Genomic DNA, 24,211 nt, shown 5'->3' with positions numbered 1-24,211 from the left:
TAGAAAAGTGAAAAAAGTAATACTTACTAGAAATGACAAAGTATAAGTGGGCCTCCCTCACCTCAACCCCAATTCAAAGATGCTGAACATTTGATTTGCTGAACATTGATTTGACATTTTCAGGTTGGCTATGTCTGATTCTCTACTGTGCATTTTCATTATACGTGAAGAACTCGCTCTTTTCCTTACCACACACCAACAAACAAATGAGGTTAAAGCATTTTTTAAGCAGATTTTAAAAATTTGGTCAGTATTGGAATTGCAATAGTATTTCCCATTATGAACAAGCAAGACACTACTAGTCTGGAAGAAGTGCAGGGCTGGACTAACCTTTTTTAGAGCAACTACAAAAAACCCCAAAATCTTGGCTTTGGGGGGGCATTGACCTCTCCCAAAGAGACTTGTAACACATTGTAGACCAAATCTAAGCTCTGGAGAAGGGAACGGATATCTGAGTTTTGAGCCTTGGAAGAGTAGCAAGGAAAGGGGGCAAGGCTGTTGAGTGGAGAAGACAGCTCTTTTTGGTTTAGAAGGAAACAGAATTCATCAGCAGTTGGTCAGTTACATTTTAACAAGGAAAATTAGGATCCCATGTCTCAGCCATTCTGTGCAACGGTTCTGCTCTCACCCTTGGGATGAAAGTCTGCTATTTTCAAGAACATGGATGTATCACCTGCTTTCATAGCAACACTACTTGTCAGGATGAACCCTCTTCACAGAGCAAACTTCATGTGCAGTGTTAGTGGCATGAAAATTCAGGCTCAGAAACATAATACCAGTTACAGATACATGCTACAGCTGGATACAGAAAATATGTCACATTGTCATGACTAGCTTTGAAGTGGGAGAAAAAGTTGTAGGTGTAAAAAGATCTTAGAGCTAGTGAGCAAACCAAACAGTTGGAGTACAAGGAATTGGGTTCTTTGGATAGACTGAAAGAGACAGAAGTGGTGTATCAGCAGGAAACATAAGGATTAAGGAATACGAAATATTTCTGAGAACTGAAGGAATATGATCAAAACCAGAAGTCATAAAATAAAGGTAAAAGTGGACTTTGTAAAGGGAATTACAACCTAGCAGAACAGGCAGGGTGGATTCAGCAGAAGCTAAGGTAACCTCACTGAAAAAGGTCAGAGATACTGAAAGGGGAGCTCCCGCTAGCGAAACAAAGTTAAGAATATGTAATTGAAGCTGCTTAAAAGTACTACTGCAAAACTGATAGGAACTCCTCCTGCTCTGGAAGAAAGGACTCAAAAGCTTCTCTTCCAAGTGGAGATCTTTCCTACTTAAGCTAAAGAAGCAGACCCTTGGCTAACAGCAGCGTAAGCACTTACTGCGTTCGCAGGCCTGCCACAGGAGCAGAACACACTGAGGAACACAATGACTCTTCCTTGCCAAAGAAGGCTATCTCAAACATCTGAATTGTATGAGAAAGTCAAGTGATCTTCAGCTTACAAGGGAAGAAATAGTTGTTTTATACCATCAAAAAAAACCTCCCCCCAAACCCCTCCCTCATTCTCTCATTGAATAACATTCATTTCTAGCTGTGAGACACTGCCCAGTATCAGCCTTCAAAAATACTTCATCTTTCTTTTCCCTTCTCTTCCTTTGATTAATAATTATGTTGAAGATTTGTCTGATTTTCTGGACACCATTTGCATTAATTCATAATTAATATATCCACAATATCACCATAATTTGAGACACAGACTTTTCTCCCTTAAAACTTCCTGTACCTTCCATGCTTACTGACTGTATCCTTGTCTGGAAAAGAGATGAGCATTAAGCACTTGCTTGAGGGACCAACAGTCCTTGCTCACTTCAGATCAAACCTAGGACTGGCTTTATGACCTAGAGTTCCTGCAGATGTGCACTTTTGTAATTTTCTGTTTCACCACAACGCGTTCAAGGAGAATCACCTGGACTATGAGGAATAATCAATGTAGCTGTAGTACATCACAGAAAACCAATAGATAAATTGGTATGTATTCTCTAGCCCGTGTTTCATCACCTGTCATTAACACTGTCATTTACAAAAGGGTCTCCTGCATTTTGAATCCACTTGGGTTTGAGTTAATTTAGAAATACAGTGTCAAGGCAGGAATTAATTCCCAAGATAAAGGTTTAAGAGACAGTATTTAAAAATAAATTAAAACCAGTTGTAAAGAGCAGCAGAATTCAATAATAAATTTTCAGTACCTCTCCTTGTGAACAGCAGAGGATGTGATCCTCCCACTCCATCCCCATCCCCAAAGGAACCACCCAGTTTTGGCACAACCCTCAGCACGTCAGCCCCAGCGCTGGAGCAGATGGGGACACGTGAGGGGCTCCATTCCATCCATCCCTGGCTGTGACCACCACCTCTGCTCTGCCCTCATGGCACCCAGGATGGGGTGGGATGAAACTGAACTCCAAAGACCCACATGTTTCAAAGAAATCCATTTTTGGAAAGTGACAGTCCACAGTGTACAGTGCCAAGTATAGCCACGAAATGAGGCATTCAGAAGCTGTAAATTGGTGTGGGCCTATAAATACAGACCCTTTCCAGTGGCTCATTCTTGAGTCCACAGAGCAGGAAGTAGCATTAGAAAAACAGTAACTGTGTTACAAATACCATGTTTAAGAAAGACTAAGTTGTTAAACATTTAGATAAAAACACAGACCAAGAAATATTTTTTTCACATTTTAACATGTTAAGAAAAGTAATATTTGTGCAAGATGTCCTTTAAAATTAGTATATTGCTCTTTTTGACCTTTGAAAATTTCAGCTACCTTCTTTCTCAGACATTTGGTAAACCTGACCTTCTGCTGTAGATTATATGCCCTTAACTCTTCCAGGATCCAACAAAGAATGCACTCAGACCCCTCCTGTAGCTTTCCCACACTTCTCAACAGAAAGTTCCATAACCTGAACACACTGAGGTATTTAAACATAAATTTCCAAGACAGAGGAAGAACAACCAAAGACCTGGAGCTAGGAGAGAACTCATTTCAGAACAATAGTTGGGGTTTTTTTATTTATTTCTATTTTTACAATGACACCATAATCAGAAAACATTCAAACATGAGCATATAAATAAATCTCTATTTTGGGGTGCTGAGAAGTTTCAGCAATTGCCTGTAGCATAATGAATGTTTGTAATTCATTAGATTCTATTTAGAAATGCAAAGCACACCACAACATCAGTGATGTTCTCTTTATCTTAACAAAAAGACTACTACACTTAATGTTCTTCTGACAGAGCTAGCATGTTTTAAAATATGTAATTCTTTTCTACAATAGAATGTTTTCAATGGTGTGTCCCTATTTGAATTAAATTTACTGTAGTAATGTCATATTTTAGGCAAGCTTTTGCTAATTATCCCAAAGAGCTTCAAAATCTTTACAGTATATTCACTGCATTTACATCTTCTCCACAAACTTACTGGTCTTGTTTATATAATTTTGCAAATGACAAGATGTGTAGGATAACGATCTAAATGAACTAAAAATTGTGTCATGGGCAGATCCTTCATAGATTTGCAATTTGTAGCTGTCAATCTTCCTACAGCTGCTAGATAACAAAACAACAGTTCTTTTCTTCATGCAGACGAGCAAACTCAATAAAGATTGGTAAAGGCTCTTTTCCAAAAGAAATCTCTGGTTCTCCACTGTCTATTAAACCTTTCCTTATATACATGTTAATTTCGTTCTTGTTTTTCTTAGGGAAAGAAAAACACCATAGCAATTCTGTGTATTTTAGCATCATATTTAATCAAATTTGACTTATGTAAAAAATGGGCTTGCCAGTGGCTTAATATTTTGGTGAAAAGGAATAATACAAGGAGAGAAGAGATCTAGAGACTTACAACTCACGTCACACTGTAACTGGAGAACACACAATGGCAGTAATCAAAATGATCATTAAAGGAGCCAGTGCATTTTTATAACACCTTCTCAATCAAGACCTGCCTGAAACGGGCCAAGTTATATTAACATTTGAAAACACAAACAAACAATAAAGGGAAAATAAAATCTTACAGATTCAAAGTTGTGAAATTAACAGGGGTGCTGCCTACAAGATTGGGTTTTTTCTTTTCCTTGAGATGAGTGCATAAACTGAACTGTAGTTACAAATGCTGTTAAGAATTGGATCAGGCACCAACATCCACAGTGACAGGAAAGAAAAGGAATTGCATCAAGAGAAAATCATTACAGAAAGAGAAATAAAAAAAGAAAATTAAAACAAATTGTTACTGTTGTAGAGAGGGACTAAATGGCTATATTGAGTGATAATGCAAGCATTTTATTCCTGTAAAAACCTTGTATTTCATTTTTAAAACCGCTATAAGGTTTCTTGTTTATTTAAGGAAAATCTATCGTAAGTTTCCATAATCACAATGCCAGTTTCACATCATGGGCTTTCCTTTGAAATCAAACTCTGCATTAGACAGAGGTGTTCCCAGGATGTGTTGCTCCCGAGGGCTAGAAAACTCTAAGCCTCAACAGACTAATGCACTTAGCAAGTCCACCAAGGATCATCAAACAAAAAGCATTCAAGGCAAGCATGTACATTCGGTCGGTCCACTGAGATTAGCACCCAGCACCACCTGATGCACACAAGCAGTTGGGTGTCACGAGCTGTACCACTGCTTACATGAGATATTTTGGATCATTGCACAGCTAAAGAAATACACCTTTGTGGGTGCAGCAAACAAAGTGATCAGGACACAGACTTGTAAGAGGAGAGGATGCTCGCAGGTGCCGGTACTTGGCTAGTCCCTGTCAGAGAATATTCATTCTCCTCATGCATCTCAGTGATTACTCGAGATGCACATGTCTTATGATGGCAAAGGGGATTCATGAATGCTGCGGAGAGAGACCTGTTCCAACACGGCCGCTTCTGCTCCAAGACAACCGAGAAGAGGTAACATCATTTAAAACAAATAAACCTTTCCTCACTCAACGAGTAAAAAGGTCTGAGGCTCCAGCTGGGAGCAAAACTAGAAAGAAGAAACACCTGAGAAGAATTAACGGGAACGGAGCCCCGGCAGTGCCGAGCTCGCAATCGCCCCAAGTGCCGGGCGGACAGACACACGTACCCGCGGCGGCAGTCCCCCGGCTCGGGGTTCGCGAAAGCGCCCTCGGAATCCCCCCGGCAGAGGCTCCGAGCCGCCCCCCTCAGCCCCGGCCCAGCTCGGCCCCACCTCGCCCCCAGGCTCGGGGCGCCGCAGACAATGGGCGGGCGGCGAGACCCGCCCGGCGCAGCGCCCCGCGCACCTGCCCGCGGCCCCGCGGCCCCGCGCTGCTCTCCCGTATCCCCGCAGGGCTGCCCCTGCCACTCCCGCCCGGCCCCAGCTGCGCTGCGAGCGCTCCTCAGCGATCGATGCTCGAGTCATTCGACTCGGCTGCGGGGAAAGGTGGCAGGCAGAGACTGTCCTCTGCACAGTGACTCTTCCACTTTTCCTGCTGTGCCCCGGCGAACTTTCCCGTGGCACACGGGCTGACTCCCTGGGCTCACCTGGCTCCCGGGGGCTGCCAGGTCCCGTCCGGGCACCGCCGCTCGGAGAGCGCCTCCGCTCCTCGTTAACACCTGCAGCAGAGTTAGAGCACAGCCCAGGGTCACTCCCGACGGGCTCCAAGCTCTCCAACAAAAGCCCCAGTTTTTTACTTTAGTATGAAACGGAAATGTTTCTTTTCGGTTTGGGTTTGTGCCGTTGCAGATTTTGCATCGCTAACTTCTCAGAACTCTCCCCCAGCCAACACCAGAGATAGCTGGCTTTGAATTAAAAAAAAAAAAAAAAGCTCATTTCTTTGCAGCTTCTGAGTTTTGGTTTTTGTTTTGGTTTGGGTTGGGGTTTTTTCGCTATTCTTTATTAAAGACCAGCATTCGTGGAGTTGCAACCTAATGTCTAATCTGAATGCTTCACTCTCATTTTTACTGAAAAATAAAAATCATTTGGTTAGTCCTAACCTGAGTTCAGAAAACAGATATTCTCTTTGGAAAATAGTGGAAACTAAAGCATATAGATGAGAAATTATTTTGCAGTTTTTCTTCAAGCATAATCTATTAAGGAAAACATCACACCCTTCTCCAGGTACAGGTTCCTCTACAAATAAGTAGTAGGTTTGCTACAGCGGAAAGCGATACTTGTATGGGGATGAGGACACTATTATATACTGGTTTTTTGGTTTTGTTTTTTTCTTTTCCTCACAGTCCTGTAGTGCAAATTTTGTTTTTCAGATTCTGCAACAGCAGCTTGGCTTACAGCCATAAGCAAGGGAGCTGACTTTTATATCTTTTCTGAAACCCTCTTTCCTTTCTTTTCTATCAGTGGCAGGTGCAGGTCCAGTGCCACAGCTTTTGTCACTTTTTCTTCTGCTGAGCCCTGCCCGCCTGCCCGCCTGGAGCCCACCTGAGGGACAGCCTGTCCCGCTGCCCTTCTCAGCCTGTTCTCTTGCCCTGCCATGAAAACCCGACTGCTGTCTCAGTCTGACTCTGGGGGATTACTTATGCGGGGGATTTGCCCTCAGTGTTTTTGCTGCTTTAATTCTTGGTGGTGTTTTTCAGGTTTCCAGACCCTATTTCTTCCTACTTTTCCGAGGGAGCTGAAGCACTCAGAGTCCCTGTTCTGTCTTTGGTTTTGGGATGGACTCACTGTCGGCCACTATTTTGCAGCTGCACCTAATTTCATTGTCACTGTGACCATGAACCAGACCCAGCCAGGAGGACTGACCTGGTGCCGAGATGGGGAAGAGCCCGGCTCCCCCACACACCTGGCACCTCTGGGCCCTGCCCCGGCTGTGCCTACCCTGTCCGGCTGCCTTGCGCACCTCGCTCCGTCCCGGGTGTCTCTCTCCAGGGGCGGGTGGCCCATGAGGGGAGCGGGGCTGTCCCGGCTGGACCCGGCCGGACCCCAGCGGCCCCCCAGGGCACGGCTGAGCCCCTCACGGAAGCTCGGGGCAGGAGGAGATAGAAGCATCAGGGCGAGGCAGTGAAGGCTCGCTCGAGGGAGGGAGCGGGGGGAGACACGGACGGAGTGGTTTTAACTTTGTTCAGCTCTATTCTAAATTGGCAATAAATTAAATTAATTTTTCCTAAATCAAGTTTTGTGTATGGCAGCAACTGGTCAGTGATCTTGATTTTCTCTCGATCCATGACGTTTTCCCCTCACCGTGTCCCTTGCCCCGTGGAGGAGGACAGTGCTGGGATGGCCAGGAGGGCTGGCGGGGCCCTCAGGCGCTGCAGAGGAGACACAATCCTGCTCGGAGCACAGCAGCTCCGGCTCAGGCTCCTACAAACCCCTGTGGGCTGTGGCGGTCCAGCACTGCCACAGGAGTCCTTTTCTGTCCATCCTGCCTTCACCACCCAGCTCTTGGCTGCCTTTCCCACTGACTCTGCAGAAGGCATTGAGGGTACAGCGGTCAGATTTCTCACACTGAAATGCCCGTTTGGCTGGAAATCATCCCATTTCACTGCAGTGCAACATTGTCTGAACAGGGAGCTTTGGCAGGCAGTAGCACCTTTCAGTTTCCTGATTACAATACTTGTGTGAATGTCCTGGAGCCAGGTCAGCCTGTGTGTTTGTATCGTGCAGTCTCCTTTGTACGATTACACTGTGACCACATGGGGCAGAAATCTCTTTTCACTGTCAATCACTGTACTCCGCACTTCCCTTTCTGTCCCATACATGATCTCAGTTGAACAGTCATTACTGGAAAAGAGAATGCTCCCCCTCTCTTGCTTCTTCTTGACAGTATTTGCTTCAAGTTGCGAGCGTGTGTCTGTCTTATAAAATCAGTTATTAAATTGCCTGGAATTTATGCTTAGTTCCCTTTAAACAAAATTGTAGATAAATGGAGGGTGATTTTTTTTTCCATGCACTAAACTCAACAAAGATGCAGTTTCACTTGGTCCCCTCAAATACTTAATAGATTTGGATTATCTTTGCTGAATAGTTTTTCGGTATCCTTTCAGGAAAAGATTCACAAATGGGTAATTTTCATCAATCTTCCCTCTTCTAGTATCTTAAAGGCTAGGTAAATTTTGAAGCATGAAGGAGATTCAGATCTTGTTCTGTTCTCTGCCTGAGTGAATTTCAACTCTCATTGTCATCTACTAAGTTGTTAAATTATTTGGTGGTGCAAGGAAACAGAAAAGATTATTTTCCTTCCAATAGTTTTTCAATATGTACAAATAACATTAACTAAAGGAGGAATTAGATCAGATCTCCTCTCAGGTAAGAACCGGGAGACTAAAAGTCCTGCTCATACTTCTCAACCAACATTTATTTCCACATGGAGTTCAACAGTGCTCCAGAGAGCGTGGCAGGAGGAACCCTGCTTTGCAGCGTGGTGGAGAACACTGGTCCTGGATACAGGCATGTGGGTGTGAATCACTAATGAGGAAGGGAAATAAGCCCAGAGCATTAAGGTGGTTTTGATAATGGTGATAACTTCTCCTGGTAACTTTCTTAAGGTATGGATGCACAAACAAATTGCTCAAAGTAGGGAAGCTTATTACCAGTTTTTCTCCACTCAGCCTCGTGTTCTCCCTTTTCTTAGTTAGCAGTCACTGTAATTTGATGTCATAGCACTGCATTACTTTTTCCTTGCCCTTTCGATTTCCTAAAATAAAAGCTATTATCTGCTCTGATCTTGATGCCTCATTCTGTTTATACCAAGACTGGTATAAACTAGAATGCCTCCTGGAAGCATCCATAGTTACTTGGCTTTGGAGGTACTTACCACAAGATGAAGAAGACTTTGTCAGATGACAGGAGAGCCTGTAAAATTTACCACAATATAGTCAGTCCTGAATATTGGCAAGGCTGGCAAGAACCCTCAGAGGGGTTTCTCACAAATCCTTCACTTTGTGAGAAATGTTGTTCTTCACTATTAAGAGTTTCTGAACCAATGCCCATGTCTGGTTCACCGAAAGACTTTGTCAGTGCTGTTTGGAGGCAGATCCATGCCGTGCTGCTCTGACATGTAACAACCCCTTTGGAGACATGCCTGTTTCTTCTTCAATTGTTTTCCTAGGGCTGCTGGAAGAGGAGGATCTCTATCAATGCTGCTGTCCTCGGTATTTCAGTTTGAAGTACTTTCGATGGCACTTGTTGGGCAAATTGCCCTTTATGCTACATTGTTGCTCAGTAAGGTGTTTCTGCCTGTCAGCTGTTACAGATGCTGAGACAATGTTGCTTGTTTCACAGATTTCTTATTAACAGCATATTTTTGCTTACAGGACTCACAGTACATATACTGAGTATCACCAGCTCTCAGCTACATTTCTCTGGTGTAATATTTGTAATATTATCAATATTTCTGAGGCTCATATTGCATCTGGTCCCATGATTCAGCTGAAATTGAATTGGTTTGTGATCTAATAACTCAATTGCAAATATAGCAGCCTTTTTTTTTTTTCCTGCAGAGCATTTAAATCAAGAGCTTGTGAAGCAATTCAAGTCCTATGGTAGGTATCCTCTTATTCCTTGGAATTCTCACTTTTTTTTCTTTTTTTTTTTTTCTTTTTTGGATGGTTATTGCAGTGGTATATGAAGTCCTTAGTTTTGCCTCATGATTCATCACCAATATGCATTTCTATTTTCTTTCTGTTGAGTGGAGATGCACTGAATTAGTCTTTGTGTCTCTGTCCCAGTCCTCCTACCTGGACTTCTTTTCGTGGTACTGTATCTATTTTATACTGTGTGGGTTTTTTGACTTGATCTTTTTCCTGCAAAATTTAGCTGACCTTGTTTTTGCACTGTCTATATTTTCATCTTTATAGTAGTACAAACCAAACAAAACCTCCTCTGCTTTAACCAGGAAACAGATCGTCCCACAGACAATCTAATCTCTAAATAGAAACTCTAAGGATCTCCATTCTTTTAAGTGGGAGTGGCAGATTTCTTAGGCCCGTAATTTAAATATGCATTATTTACTCACTTCTTCTTATAGGTATCAGGAAACAGACACATTCACTTGAACTTTCTAGCTACACCTGCCATTCTTCAAATATCATTCTTCATAATTCCATGTCCTAGCTAACACATTCATCTATTATATACCCAGCTTCTTCTCTTCTGAGTTGTCTCTAATTTAAATATCCTATTATATGTCATCCTTTCTGATAGTTTCCTATCAACATTGTATCTCTTAGATTCCAATCAGATTTTAGTATTAATCATACAAATGATTTGATGTTTCAGTTGTGCCTCCTTTACTGAGAATTTGTTTCAGAATCTACACAAACAGCACATTCTGTTACCTGACATTTTAAAATAATCAAAGTCAAAATAACAACCACTATTTCACAGTTAGTTATTATTATTATTATGAATGGTTCATGAAAGTGTATATCCTGTAGAGTAAGATAGAAATTAGGGAGAGGTTGTATTATATAGTGTTTGATATACAAAGAGGTAAAAATACCCTGTATAGTAGGAATTTGAGCTCAATTTTCAGTACAGCTCTTGCATCCATGAAACACTTCCCACTGGCAGAAATAGTAATATTTTTTCAGAATCTTTCAAAATATGTCACAGTTCAACTACTGTAAGGGCAACAGATACTTTTAAAAAGTGCATCACAAGGTTGCTCACTTTCAGAAAGGGGATGATTCAATTGTTGGATGCATCTTCTCCTAGAGCAAAGAATACTATTCAGTAAAAAAGAGTAAAGGGAGGAAACTAAGCCTGTAGAAGAAAAAAGTCAGACAGAGGCAAAATGATCCAAAAGGAACGAAATTGTTCACGCAAAAGAATGCCATGTGCATCCTGTTACCTTCCCACTTATTCTGTCAGAGAAATGCATGTGTACCATAGCAACAAGCACATTTCATAAAGCTTATAGGTGCTAAATCATTAAACTAAAGATCACTTACTTTCTCTGAATTGGCAAGCAGCACTTTTGTTGTTCTTTCAAGCAATAGTTAATAAAATATTCATAAACTACTCATAAATGGTTAAACATGCTGAAGGCTTGAACTTTTACATAGTTTCTTTCATGTTTCCTAATACACGTGCAGAAAGATCTCTTTAAAGTAAATACTACTCTTAGAATATGTTTTAATGTGGTTTTTGCACACAAAACACAAAGACAAATGCAATTATGTCAAGAATTTGATTGCATAGCAGAACTTATATTCCCACTTCCTCACCTTTAACCCTTCTGAGTGTACAATGGAGTTTTCTTTCTTGTTAGATAAGTTATTGTCTATGGAAACACTTCCTTAAATCTCTGGACAATTATATTTGATTACCTGTAGTGTTATATTTTCAAATTATGAAAGAATACTGTGGCTTCCTATTTTTTCATGCCATCATTCTTTAATGAAATCCAAAGTGACCAGTAAGAGAGTTCAGATAAATTGCAGATTTTCAAAAGATAGGATTAAGTTCCATTTAAACATTTATTTTCCTGCCCTGTAAATGCAAATTCATTGTGTTTCTTGCAGTAATGAGTGTTAAATTAAAAAATCTCAGCACACCCTCTGGGGAATTCAACTCTTCACATACCTCAACTCAAGTAAAAGCTTGAGTGAATATATAGGTATTCAGTATGACAGGAGGGACAAGAATGCACGGTTTGCTGCAATTTCAAACTTCCTTTCTTACCGTCTACAACCAAATGTGTACTCTCACAGTGACCATCTGCAGAAAGCCCCATTTAATAGGATTTATCAGTGTGAAAAAAAAGAGGGAAGCAATACATGATATTACAGACTGAAGCTGAACAATCAGGAGTAAACAAGAGTCAACAGAATGTCCTGAATCAGCTGTAATGGTGAAGAGGTTGTTCAGGATAGTGTGTACCCAGCCATCCCTGTGTGTGCTGTACTCACATGGATCACTGAGACTGCCAGCCCAGCGTGGATCCCATCGACTCCTGCTTGGACACTGTCCCACGGGAGAAACAGAGTCCCACTGGTGAGACAGTGCAGAATCCACAGGAATTTTAATGGTTTCATGAAACTCTATATCCTGTAGACTAAGACAGAAATTAGGGAGAGGTTATATTGTATAGTGTTTGATTGCTAGAATTGGCTGTGTGAAGCAATTTTGAAGGAGTGTAATATTTTTTGTCAAACAAAGGTTAAGACACAGGGAATTTAATCATATTTTCTGAAGTGGAATATAAAATTATTATATATACAGGAATACATTGTATTTATATATATTTACAACACCAGCAAAGAATTTGTGACCAATGAGTAGGCTCACTTTTTTCTCCCCACAATAATTGATAAAGAATGTGATGGCAAAGAGGATCTCTCAATTGGTTCAAGCAATTACAAACTAAACTTTATAAATACAATTTATTCTGCAACTTCTTTCCTAAGCTACTCATAGGATTAATAGTAGCTTAGAAAGTATTTAGTACAGGTACACAGAAACAGCATAGACTGAACTGCTCAGCTTCAGCTAAAATCTGCACTTTGATAAGTGAATAACACTTTAAACCTATATGTTTTATTTTATTGGTGTGGTTATTCTTGTTATTGTCTAAACAACTATAATTTGTTGCTTTGGAATGTGTTGTACTAAGTAACCAACTTTCTGTGGGGATAATGTCTATGTGTGCAAAAGGGTGGTATTTATTTATGTGCAGAAAGAGATTTCACATAAAAACGCCATGTAAGACAAGCTGAAATTCACCGGTCCTAGTGAGTTTCCATTGATAAGGGTAACAGCAACAGTAACTTGAGCTTGGACAACTAATTTGTGTGATTGTTCTAGCCTGCAAAAGGGCTGAGACCTGCAAATCAAGGATTGATATTTAAAGTCTTCTCTTTGTCCCCAGGAGAGATGTAGCTGCACCTGAGATCTTGAGGTCTTGCCCTCAGTTAGCTTGCCTGAGAAATTATCCTTGGATTACCTTGGATCATTGATTCCACTAATCTATGGGCAGTAGACATTATCTAGTGCCAGATATAAGATTTAACTGAACAGTTACAAGCAAGTATGATTCTTGCAAATGGCCATACAACATTCTTTAATGAGCAGCTAATATTTCTGTTGAGCAGGAAATGTAGATTACTCTTCTCAAACAGAGACTGTTTATAATTTTACCTTTTCTGCTAAGTCTTTCTTCTAAAGCAGATGTATTCAAGCTTAAGATTAGTACTAAAATTTTGGATAAAAAATAGTACCCTTAGAAGATCTGTTTCTGCTTAACAGTTTTTTTAAATCTAGTATTGGCTGTATTAACCTGCACAAAAGATTTAAAAACAGCCTACTGCAGGCTCTGCTTTTGTGTGCTTAGCAGAATGAATTATGAATGATTGCATCATTTACATTCTAAGTTTAGTTTTCAAGTATGGTTGATTTTGCTTAAATGAGAATCCTGTAGCTATTTAGTAATTAGGACTGATAGTTCTATGAAGTTCTTAATTGGTCCCCAAACAGGTGTTTCCTTTCTTCTCGAAAAAAATTAGGTATATTTTTGCCCTGCTGCATATAAGCTCATGGAAATTTCCTGAATATAAAAGCATACAATATTCATAGCAACTTTTTATTATAAAATAAAAATTATCCTTTGTTTTATGTGCCCACTCCCCTAATGCATTCAATTTGAAGTTCAGTCAGGCATCATTTTGTAACAGTGCTCTGCCCCCTTGACCATGAACACAGTCACCAACAACTGCAATTGCTCACTACAGATGGTCTGATAATATTTTATGGCAGTCTCTATAATGAGCATTCTAAACAATAATTATGGACAAGTTAGATATACAATGCTGTTTTTTTTTACATGGATGGTGTCTACTGAAGGTAGAGAGAAGGTTTTGGGTGTATTGAAAATAAGCCTGTTACTGCCTATAAAAATCAGGTATCATTTACACTGACTGAGTGTCAGGGATGACACAATACTTGAAGGGGTTGCTCCTTTGAAGTTCCTGTGAATTGTCTTGGTTGTATTATCTCAGCTCTTTGTCTCCACTTTGAAAATGGCAGCAGCTGGCAATCATTTATCATATTTGATTGTTCTCCAATGATTTGAGCTCAGACAAGTTACCTTATCATCAGTGCAGGCAATTTTTATGTAAAGTACCAGTATTGACTACAAGAGATCTGATGGCAGTTTTAAAACATTTCTGCATTAATAGCCTTCTCACTGCATTTAAGCATCCTGTCTCTTAGATGCTGTGATGAATGTGACACTGCTACTATGTGCTCTAAGTACCCACTTTTAATGGTGACAACATCTATTCTTCAAAATGGTAATTGCCTAGTGCTAACTGTCTTTGCAACTTATGACCACCTTGGGAAAAATACTCCTTTAAAATTGCACAAGTGTTTGGTTAGAAATACGTAATTAACCAGTTACCTTGTTGGAATTAATTTAGGATGGAATCACAGAATCATAGAGTTGTTTATGTTGGAAGAGACCTCTGAGATCATTGAGTCCTTCCATTAACTCAGCACTGCCAAGTCCACAACTGAACCATGTCCCTAAGTGCCACATGTACATGACATTTTTATACCTTCAGGGATGGTAACTCCACCACTTGCCTGGACAACCTGTTCAAATGCTTGACAACCCTTTTGGTGAAGAATCTTTTCCCTAATGTCCCATCTGAACCTCTCCTGGTGCAACTTCAGGTTGTTTCCTCTCATCCTATCACTTGCTACTTGGGAAAAGAGATTGACCCCCACCTCTGAGGTGGTGTAGAGAGTGAAAAGGTCTCCCCTGAGCCTGCTGGGCTGAGCCCCCCCAGCTCCTTCAGCCACTCCTCATTCACTGCAGTGAACATTGAGACATGGAAACTCACACAGCGGGAGAGAGTAGGGGGTGAACTCAGAGAATTAGCCACTGGAGCTAAAAAAGCTAAAAACCACAGGTCCTTTTATCCCCAAGAAGGAGGAAGAATTGATGAAATCTAGTCACTTGACATGAACCAAACTTATCTTTCTTTGTAAAGTGGTTTTTTGAAGAGGTTTGAGGCTCTGGTCAGCACAATGCTGCACCACCTCAGAATTTAAATGAACAAGAGAATTTGGCTTAACTTTGGTAATGTTTGGTTATTGACAATCTCTTTAATTGGAGAGTAACAGTTTCAGGGAAAAAAACATGTAGGAAGCAATTACTTTCTATGAAAAAAACAGCTTTCCATCCTAAAAATGACAGTTCCTTTTCCACTTGTTTTATTTGAAATTTGAGTGCTTTGGATTAAAAAATAGATTTAAAAATCAAATTTTGCTACAGATAATTTTGATTTGTTGAAGCCAATTTAACAGTCACATATGGCCTTCTCTAAAATCCTTCACAGTCCCCAGAGAGACTCCAAAGATGATTAAACTCCATCTATCTGTGCTCAGCCTTGAGTGTCACACTGCCTTCTTCCCATATTTTTTTCTGTGTTTGTGACTGATTGTTAACTAAATTGTTGATACCTTCTCGATCAAGGCAGAATGGTGTTTGAGGCACAAATGTCTTATAGCTCTTAATATGACAAATTCTTTGCTGAAACAGTATAGAAAGCGTTTGCAATATTTTGATGGAGCAGAAGGTAGCAACATTTTTGAAACATGATTTGTGCATTGAGATAGATAGAGAGTGAAAGAGTGAAGAGTGAAAACTCCAGATTTCAAAATTTATCAACAAGCCTTTAAACCTTCTACAACAGATCCCACTGATTTTGCAGAGCTGGAGGTAGAGTGCACCCTCTTAAGTCTCTACAGGTCAAAGTCTGTGAAACTCCAAGTCCTCTGGGAGAAACACATACACAGATGCTGGAAGCAGCAGTGCCCAGCCCATCTGCAAGAGAACAACTCCATGGTACCAACACTAAAGTTGCAAGAATTGAGAAGAGTTGACCTGAGAGGGTGTGCACAGTGCTACAAAGGAGCTGTCACTCCAAAACTGAGTGTGAATGATTTGCAGGATTTCTGACTTTAGTATCACAGTGTGTCACTATACACCCCCCTTCCTTTCCAAATAATGAAAATACTATTAAACACACACAAAGTCTTAATGGGTTACTAAGGATTTTGGTTAAGATTTCAGTATGTGGTTCTGTAAGGACTTATTATGTAAATGAGTGTATACAAGCATAATTAATTAGATGTTTCATGTGTTTTATAAAAAAACAAGAAACTGCTTTTTCATTTTCAGAAGAAAACAGGTGGTAGCTGGTTTACAACACAAGTCTCTCCACATGTAATAGCAACAAAAGAACCTATATCATCCCAGACAGTCATTCTCTATTTCCTTATAATATTTGTGAAGGAAAAACAATGTGCTAGGCAAGGCTGCAAGCAGAGGAATTGCCCACAAGATGTTTTACCAATTGAAGTAGGAAAAGCTTTTGAAAGGGAAGCAAAATACAGGAGAGCAAAAACAATTAGATATGCAGCACACTGAATTCAGAAGAGCCAGCAGGTGATGTGCAGTTCTGCAGAGTTATGGAAAAACACATTTGTTGGGCTTATTTATTTATTTACTTCACAGATTATTTTTTTCCGAAGCCGAATTGCTTAGCAAAGCTTTTAAAAGCAACTGAGCCTTTCACTACTAGCTTTATGTACATCTAATGAAGAAACTTAAAATATGTTGGATGGCAGAGATGAAGGGCACTCAAATTCAAAGGAAGTGCTCTCTTTTGTGATTACAGCCTCTGTGCTCTCTCTGGAACCTGGGACCAGGGGTCCAAACCGTTAGCAAGTGTATAACATCCATCCTGCTGAAGCCAGTGATCTTCCTCTACACCACCCTCTTGCCACAGCTTCCCCAACAGCTCCTCTCATCCCTCCAATTTTCAAAACAGTGAAAGGGGAAGACAATATTTTACATTTTTCATATGGATTGCTGGTGTCTCAAAGCCATGAGGAGAAATGCACTTCAAAATATTTGTAGCAAGTAAACTGAGACACACTGAACACTCAGCCCTTCCCTGCCAGTCTCCTGTATACAATTAAAGCATTCAAGGTTTCTGACAAATTCTGTTCTCTGTCAAAAGTAATATTACAAATGATGAAGATGTTATCTTAGATTTTATCAGCTGTGAGTGCCAGAGACTTCAAAGTTTTAGCAGAAGATTCTGCTTGCTTGAGTTCATCAAAAACTCAGCTATTTTGACCTAAGGATGTGGTCACTTCTAATGATTGTTCTCTTTGCCTCAATAACTCCTTGCCAATGTAAGTGAATGGGTCAGAAAACAGTCTTTTCTCCTCCTGCATTTGCTGCTGTGTCCAAGTGCCCTTACAGAGCCTTGCTAATGCCTCCTGCTTGCTAATGGGTTTTCCAAGGGCTTCCTTGCACGGCCTCTTTTCGTGACACCCGCCAGTCTATGACAGCTCTGGGTGAGCGTTTGTGCCCTGGCATCTGACGTGCACTGCATCCACCAAGTGTGCTCTTCATACTGATGGAGACAGGCTGCTGCCTGGTGATTTTGATTTCTCATCTCTTCATGTTGATTAAAGGTGTATTTATCCAGAATCAGAATCTCTTCTAGACATTTAGTCTCTAGGGTGTCTGATTTTACATTTTGAGTAGCTCCAGCTCTCCAGCCATATGTTAGCAGCAAGACTGCACTGGAGTTTACAACTCTCATTCTTGTTGTACTGCTGTATGACTTTCACTTTTTCATGTTTTGCTACCTTTCTATTTTCTGCTACAAACATATTTCCTATTTTTAATATGATTCCTCTTGAATTCTTTGTTGCTAGTATGACTGCTAAGGCATGTTGCCTTCCAATGTGACTATTTTGCTTAACATCTGAGTTTGAGGGATTTTGATTTGCCATCAGTAATTTCAAGTTGCTTGACTGCCCTTTTGACAGATTTTATGTGTCTTCCCTCACAAATTGACCTAAAGGTTGATAGTGGTTTAATGTCCACGACTTTCCTACCAGCAGAGAAAAGAATCATCACCAGTCAGTCTCTTATAAAAGTTTGGACCTACAATTGCTCTGGGCAAGAGACACATTGGCTTTTCTTTAATCTGATGAAAATCTCAGGCGTAACAGAATTTAGGACTTGAAGATGTGCACTCAGGCTGAGCACACACTGCAGAGAGCCAGAATATATACTGGCCAGAAAAACCATTTAAACAAAACAAATCACCATATACATCAGCAGTGGAAATGCAGTATATAATCCCAGGTTCCCAGGACTGAGGAGCATTTCTGTGCTCATCCCGTGTACTTGCACCTCACCAGCTTCATGCCAATATAGGCAAGGGTTCCTTCTTCATGAACAAACCTCATGTTTTAGTTTTGGTTCCCTGATAAACATTTTTTCTGCAAGAAGTCAATCTCCTCCAGCCACAGTCAAGTCTTTTGTTAGTCTGTCATGGGATTTTCCATTAACACAAAGCAATTTTTGTAGGTTCACAGCCACAGCAAAAATGGCAAAATGTATAACTTTGCTATTAACCTTTAACTCAGCTTTGCAAAGAGATGGCAATCATGAATTATTCTTTTCCTTCAGATGCAGACATCTCACTACTAAGCTAACTGTACTCTGCACACAGTCAACATGCCCAGTCTCAAATTCTCACAGGATGACTCCATATTTGCTGAAATATTTTCACAATACACAACATGTCCTTCCTCACTTCATGTCTGGACAAGTCTGTAATGTGTCCTTATATCTGTCCTTTACAAATATAAGGACACATCAAAGTTTTTTACTTTCCCTTGTCTGCTCAGGGAGTCCTAGCACTGATCTTTACACCAGAGGATGCAGATGGGGAGCAGAAGAAGGCTCCTTGCCTGCTGTCCTGCTCATGCATAGCAAACTGACCTGGGGCACTGCACATCTTACATGTTCCTGTGGCTTCTGTTTCAACTGTAATTTCAATATAGGACTCCACACAGTTGTACATTTAAAAAAGTGATGGTGAAAAAACAGCCAAATATCATAAAACAGAAGGAGAAAAAAAATGAGCTTGAATACTTGACTCGTAACTAATAGGATTCCTCATCCATTGTATTTAGAGTAATTATCTTTGAAATCCCTGGGGAATTGAAGGAAGATTTTTTTCACCTGATATGACAGATGATGTGGTAGGTGCTATAATGCTTTTTCTATAAGCTACACATTTCTGAGGTCTCCCACAGATATTCTACCAATCATTCCTCAGTCTATTTAACCTTCATTAGTGCACCCTCCAGAAAGTAGAGGAGATTCAAGAAAATTGTTCAATCTTAATTTTATGAATGAATTTAGTTGTGGAATCTTTTATCAGACAAGATTTATTTTTTTTTTGTGAAAAGCATTGCTAGGTAGTGCTGGCATAATAAAAGAATACTGTGCTGTGTTTTCAATTTTATTAGTGATTCTCTGTGAATCATCACTTTAAACTGGAAAATTAGTTAAAAAACCTTTGAAAAGTAACAACATTAGCATCGCTTGGTGAATAACATATAGAATTTTTGGTTTTTTAATAACTTGTAAAAGGAAGGTTTAGAACTTTATAAGATCAGTATCTGCTGTATTAATCAAACTTAGTCAAAATACAAATGTAGAAGTCTGCTATGATTGCCATAAATTACCTCAGATGTATACAGATGTAAATCAGAACAGAATCAGTTTATTATATATTATTCCTTTTTGTTACTTAATTTTCAAGCATTTTTCAAGCTCTTCTTTATAAATCTTTGTAGATCCTTGGTACCTGTCAGCTCCTGACTGTAGTGTGTCCCTTGGGCATCTAAATACAGCAAATGATATACCAATTTCTAGTAGGTAGAAGTCTGTAAAACATTTTGTCTGGCTACATACATACATATAGAAAACTCTTCTGTATTCCAGATGTTTGAGCACATGGGAAAAAAGACTTGGTAAATTGGAATCTTTTAATGTAATTTTTCTGTGACAAGCTCTCCAGCTGTCTACTTCTCTGAAGATTTTCTAGCTTTCTGAATTGTCATTCACAGACTTGTCTACACCAGCAAAGCCAGTGCTGAACATGATGTTTCTGATACTGGGTAGGAACAGGCTGGGAAATGAGCTGTGTGCTTGTGCTGCATCTTACCCTGCTGATGGGCAGCCTACAAAGGCAGGGAAGTCCCACCCAGAGAACACAGCAAACAGAGAATTGCCTGTGCTCTATTTTTGCAGTAATATTATGTTTTGAAATTTAAAGTCTTCATTTGATTAATGAGCTTTTTATGATGTTTTCAAAAATCTTGGGCAACAGGTTATTCTTAGTAATATAACTTTTATGTCTAGCTTCATCATTATAAATTCAGATCAATACCTGATTTTCTGGTAATTATTATTATCCATAGTAATAATATTATTACCAATGTTAATAATAACATTAGCAATTCAGCAGATCTCCTAGAAGCATGGCTGTCCAGTTTATCAAGATACCTAAAACTTTTCTTTAGAAAATTAAAAAGATTATGTTAGAATTTTTCTTTTGTGCTTCCTAAAAAAATATGCTCCAGTTTTTCTCTTGAACATTTCTGTTCTGGACCCTCATCTGTTTCATTAGATTTTAGATGTCCTTGAGAGCCATGTTATCAAAACTGGTACAGACAGCTTTCATAAGCTGAGTCTTTTTAGAGAAGGTTTTTTGAGAAAGCTTGAGTTCTTCCATCTCTGTAACTTCCTCTTCATTACTGAATACTTTCTTTTATTCTGTCTAGAGTGAGATTTTAGCTGAAAATGGTGTTTTGAAATACAGGCTGTCTTGCTATTTCTTTTGAATACAATACTACTGGGTTTCATATTTGAAAAAAAGAACCAATGCCAAACTTGCTAAGACTCATGTGATAATGCCACCTTCCCCAGAATTAACAGAAAGCCAAGCCACTGATTCATTCAGGGTATCCTTGCCCAGCAGACAATGCACAAAACTGGTTCCTCTCTTTATGCTTCCAAACCAGACTGTTCTGGGCAGGTTCCTCTCTCCCTTTCTGAAGTGAAGTCTTTCCTTGTGAATGGTGCCTGACTGACAGGCCTGACAGCTCCATTTTTCTGTACATAGACACCAAATTTGCAGTCCAAGTTTGCAGTGTGAGATTTCCCTTAGGGAGCCATGATCTGAGCCCACACTGGGTCAGGAGCACTCTCCAGTCTGGACCAAGCACTGCTTCAGTTTGCAAATCACTATTTCCCGGGTGAATGTGACAGCTGAAATGCAGCTAGTATAAACTCCATTAATTTTTATGATCTGACAAGAGTATCCCAGGAACTATGTTGAAACTACCAGTTTATTCACAGAGAGATGGGGATGGCTTCTCTGTTTTGCTTAAAATCTTTTTAATCTAAGCCCATTCTTTGGCATATTATTTCTATGTGAGCAATCCCCCTGGAACACAAGAAACACCATTTACCATCTCTGTTCTAGGCAACCAAAAAATACATTTTTACTCTATTTTGATGATTAGGATACAGAATTGTGTCTCAAATTAGGGCATTTATGCACCCGCAGCAATTCTGGGCTCATACGGACTCATTTTCTTGTCTCTCCTCAAAGGCTGTTTACAGCCAGAAGCTCATTTTAGACCCCTGGTAGAAAAGAGTTCATATAACCAAGTGTCACATCCCCTTTAAAACTGGTGGTTTTCAGGTGCCTCTGTGTGCACTAGATGCCCCAGGTTTAATTCATCTCTTTGCAGACCTACACAACGAGTCCTTACCTGACAGGTACCTTTCTTTTGCAAAAAGTGAAAGCACCTGTGAGATTTAGTTAAAAAAAATGAAAAGGAGACATCCAAATCTGACCTCAGCAGTGAGGCAAAGCAGAAACATTAAAAAAAGAACTTGAGATAAAGAGCTCTCTTTTTTTTTTTTTTTGGGTGCACAATGCAAGGCAAAGCAGCTGCCCTGCGATGCCAGCATAACTGGGGTGTTTTTTAAAACAACTGATTGTAACTGCTCCATACAAAGAGATAAAGAGCTCTCTTTTTTTTTTTTTGAATGCACAATGCAAGGCAAAGCAGCTCCCCTGGGATGCCAGCATAACTGGGGTGTACTTTAAAACAACTAATTGTTACTGCTCCATACAAAGGCCTGAAAACATATCCCCTCAAATTTACTTACTTGTTCTTCCTTCTGCTGTAACCACCCCCCAGCATCCACACCCCTGCAAACAGAATATGGAGAAGATCAGAAAAAGTTGTACAATGAGACATTTCCCAGAACACCAGGCTCGGTGCACAGCTTTGATTGGCAAACAAGTCACTGGAGGCAATGTAAGAAGAGAGCACTGTGCTTCCTCCATGGTTAAACATTGCATGAAGATGTAACAAGCCAGTCTCAGGTAACTTCTCCCTTAAAACAAGCCCAAAGGATAAAAGCAAGGAGTACAATATTTATCAGTGTACATAGATGTGGTGGGGGAGGAGGAAGCTGCAGTCATCAAATTTCTGTGATTCAGCAGGAATCAAGATGAGATTCAGGCTATGAGATATGGTGGTCAGAAAGGAGAAAGTGCCTCTAGATCCTTCAGAAGGTATTTGGGGAACAAGTACCTTAAAATTATCCTGAAGAATTATTAGCCTAGATGGGGAACACCAACTTTTAAAGAAACATTAACCTTTGAGGGAAAAACAGATAGCTTGTGAGCAATGAAGACATATTCTATTATTTTCCTTTCTCCAGCACTGTTTTCACTCTGACTGCCCAATATTCTGTCTCCCTACAGCAATCCTGAATGGTCAGCTGGGTATTTTCTGTCTCAAGTGAATGTGAAGTGTTGCTGTCTGGCATTACTTTAATTTCAAAATCAGTTGCATTTTAGTACCAAGGAAACAAAGGACATCACCTTAGCTTACTTTTTTTTCACCTGATATCTACAGAAATTATATGATTATTATCTTTGAATACCCTGCATTTTCTTAATTTTCATAAATGTGAATTTCTTCCAAATTAAAAAAAGATACTTAATTCATAATGCATAAAGAATATTTTAATCGTCACTCCTGAGCATGTTTTAATAAGACAATTTAATCACTAGGCAGTATTATGATTATATTTCAGAGGCAATTACTAATTTACTGACCTTTTCTGTTATTAGAAAATCTTCAGATTGCTCATGATTTCCATTAATTTTTTTCCATTATCTTAACTCAAAAAATATCTTCTGTAACTTACAAAGAGCACTCTATGTCTATATGACAAATTTCCTCAAGAATATTTAAGATTCCATATCCAAAACAGGCTGGTGAAGCATCATTGCAGCTCTGAATTAATTATTTTAAATCAGGAAGATGGGTTAAAGAAGTGACAGGGTGGTTTCTGTTAGAAATAAATTAAAATAAGCAAATTTAAAGGATCAACAGATGACATTAATTTTTTTCTTTCTGACTTGCAGAAACCTCATCCTTATTCCTAAGGGGAAACCAGGATACTGCAAAATTTTTTGGCTTGCTGAAGATTTTAAAGTTATTTCATCTCATGATAGTCACAGAACAGAACTCCAAATGGGGTAAAAAAGGTAAATAGAGTATTTGGACTTAAATCCTTCTCTGTTTTTTTTTTTGCCTTTATGGTTTGACTTTAGAGCAACTGCCTTGGCAATTCCATCTCCCTTTGCTGATCTCCAACAACATTTCTAGTTCAAATATCCAAACATGTGAGCCAGACACTGAGTTCTCAGACTCATTGTGGGAGTTGAACTCAGAAGTATTTGGTGAAATCAAGCACAAACATATGTTAAAGCAACAACATAAAACTCAGAAAATATTTGGTATTATTTACCTAGCTGTCTGTTCCAAATGGAACGGAGCAAAATTATAAGCTGATACCTTCAGAATATTAGAAAAGTTATGAATTCTTGAGCTCCCAGTATAGATAGTTGTAATTTTTTAACTTGCACTTTACACATTATCATTCCCCAGTCAAGGAAAGAATGATGCAGTCAGAATTGGAATAAAAATTCTCAAACATCTGTTGATCATAGAAACTAAACAAAAAAATCTCTTCAATTAGATTCATAATATTGTAACACAGCTTCCCAGCCCTTTTGAAAGTTCCTTTCATTCATAAATATCCATCCTTATTTTTAAGGAAAAATAAGCAGATAGACATCCCAGGCAGAAGCAGCATAGTATACAAATCTACACTTTTACCTCTGTGCTCTTTGCTACATGTTTTATCACTATTATTTTTTTGCTGCCTGCTATAAATACTGTATTAAATAATTAGCTAGGAAAAAAAAATCACTCTCTTTTTTTCTCCTTGCATGTTTTAAGCTCCTAATGAAAATCTAACAGAACGTAGAACAAGGTACTACAATTGCATGTTCATATCTTTTCTGTAACAGACATC

The sequence above is a fragment of the Passer montanus genome, unplaced genomic scaffold (assembly GCF_014805655.1).
Source record: "Passer montanus isolate IOZ18808 unplaced genomic scaffold, ASM1480565v1 scaffold5, whole genome shotgun sequence".
Classification (NCBI taxonomy): Eukaryota; Metazoa; Chordata; class Aves; order Passeriformes; family Passeridae; genus Passer; species Passer montanus.
Note: the sequence above shows the minus strand (reverse complement) of the source record.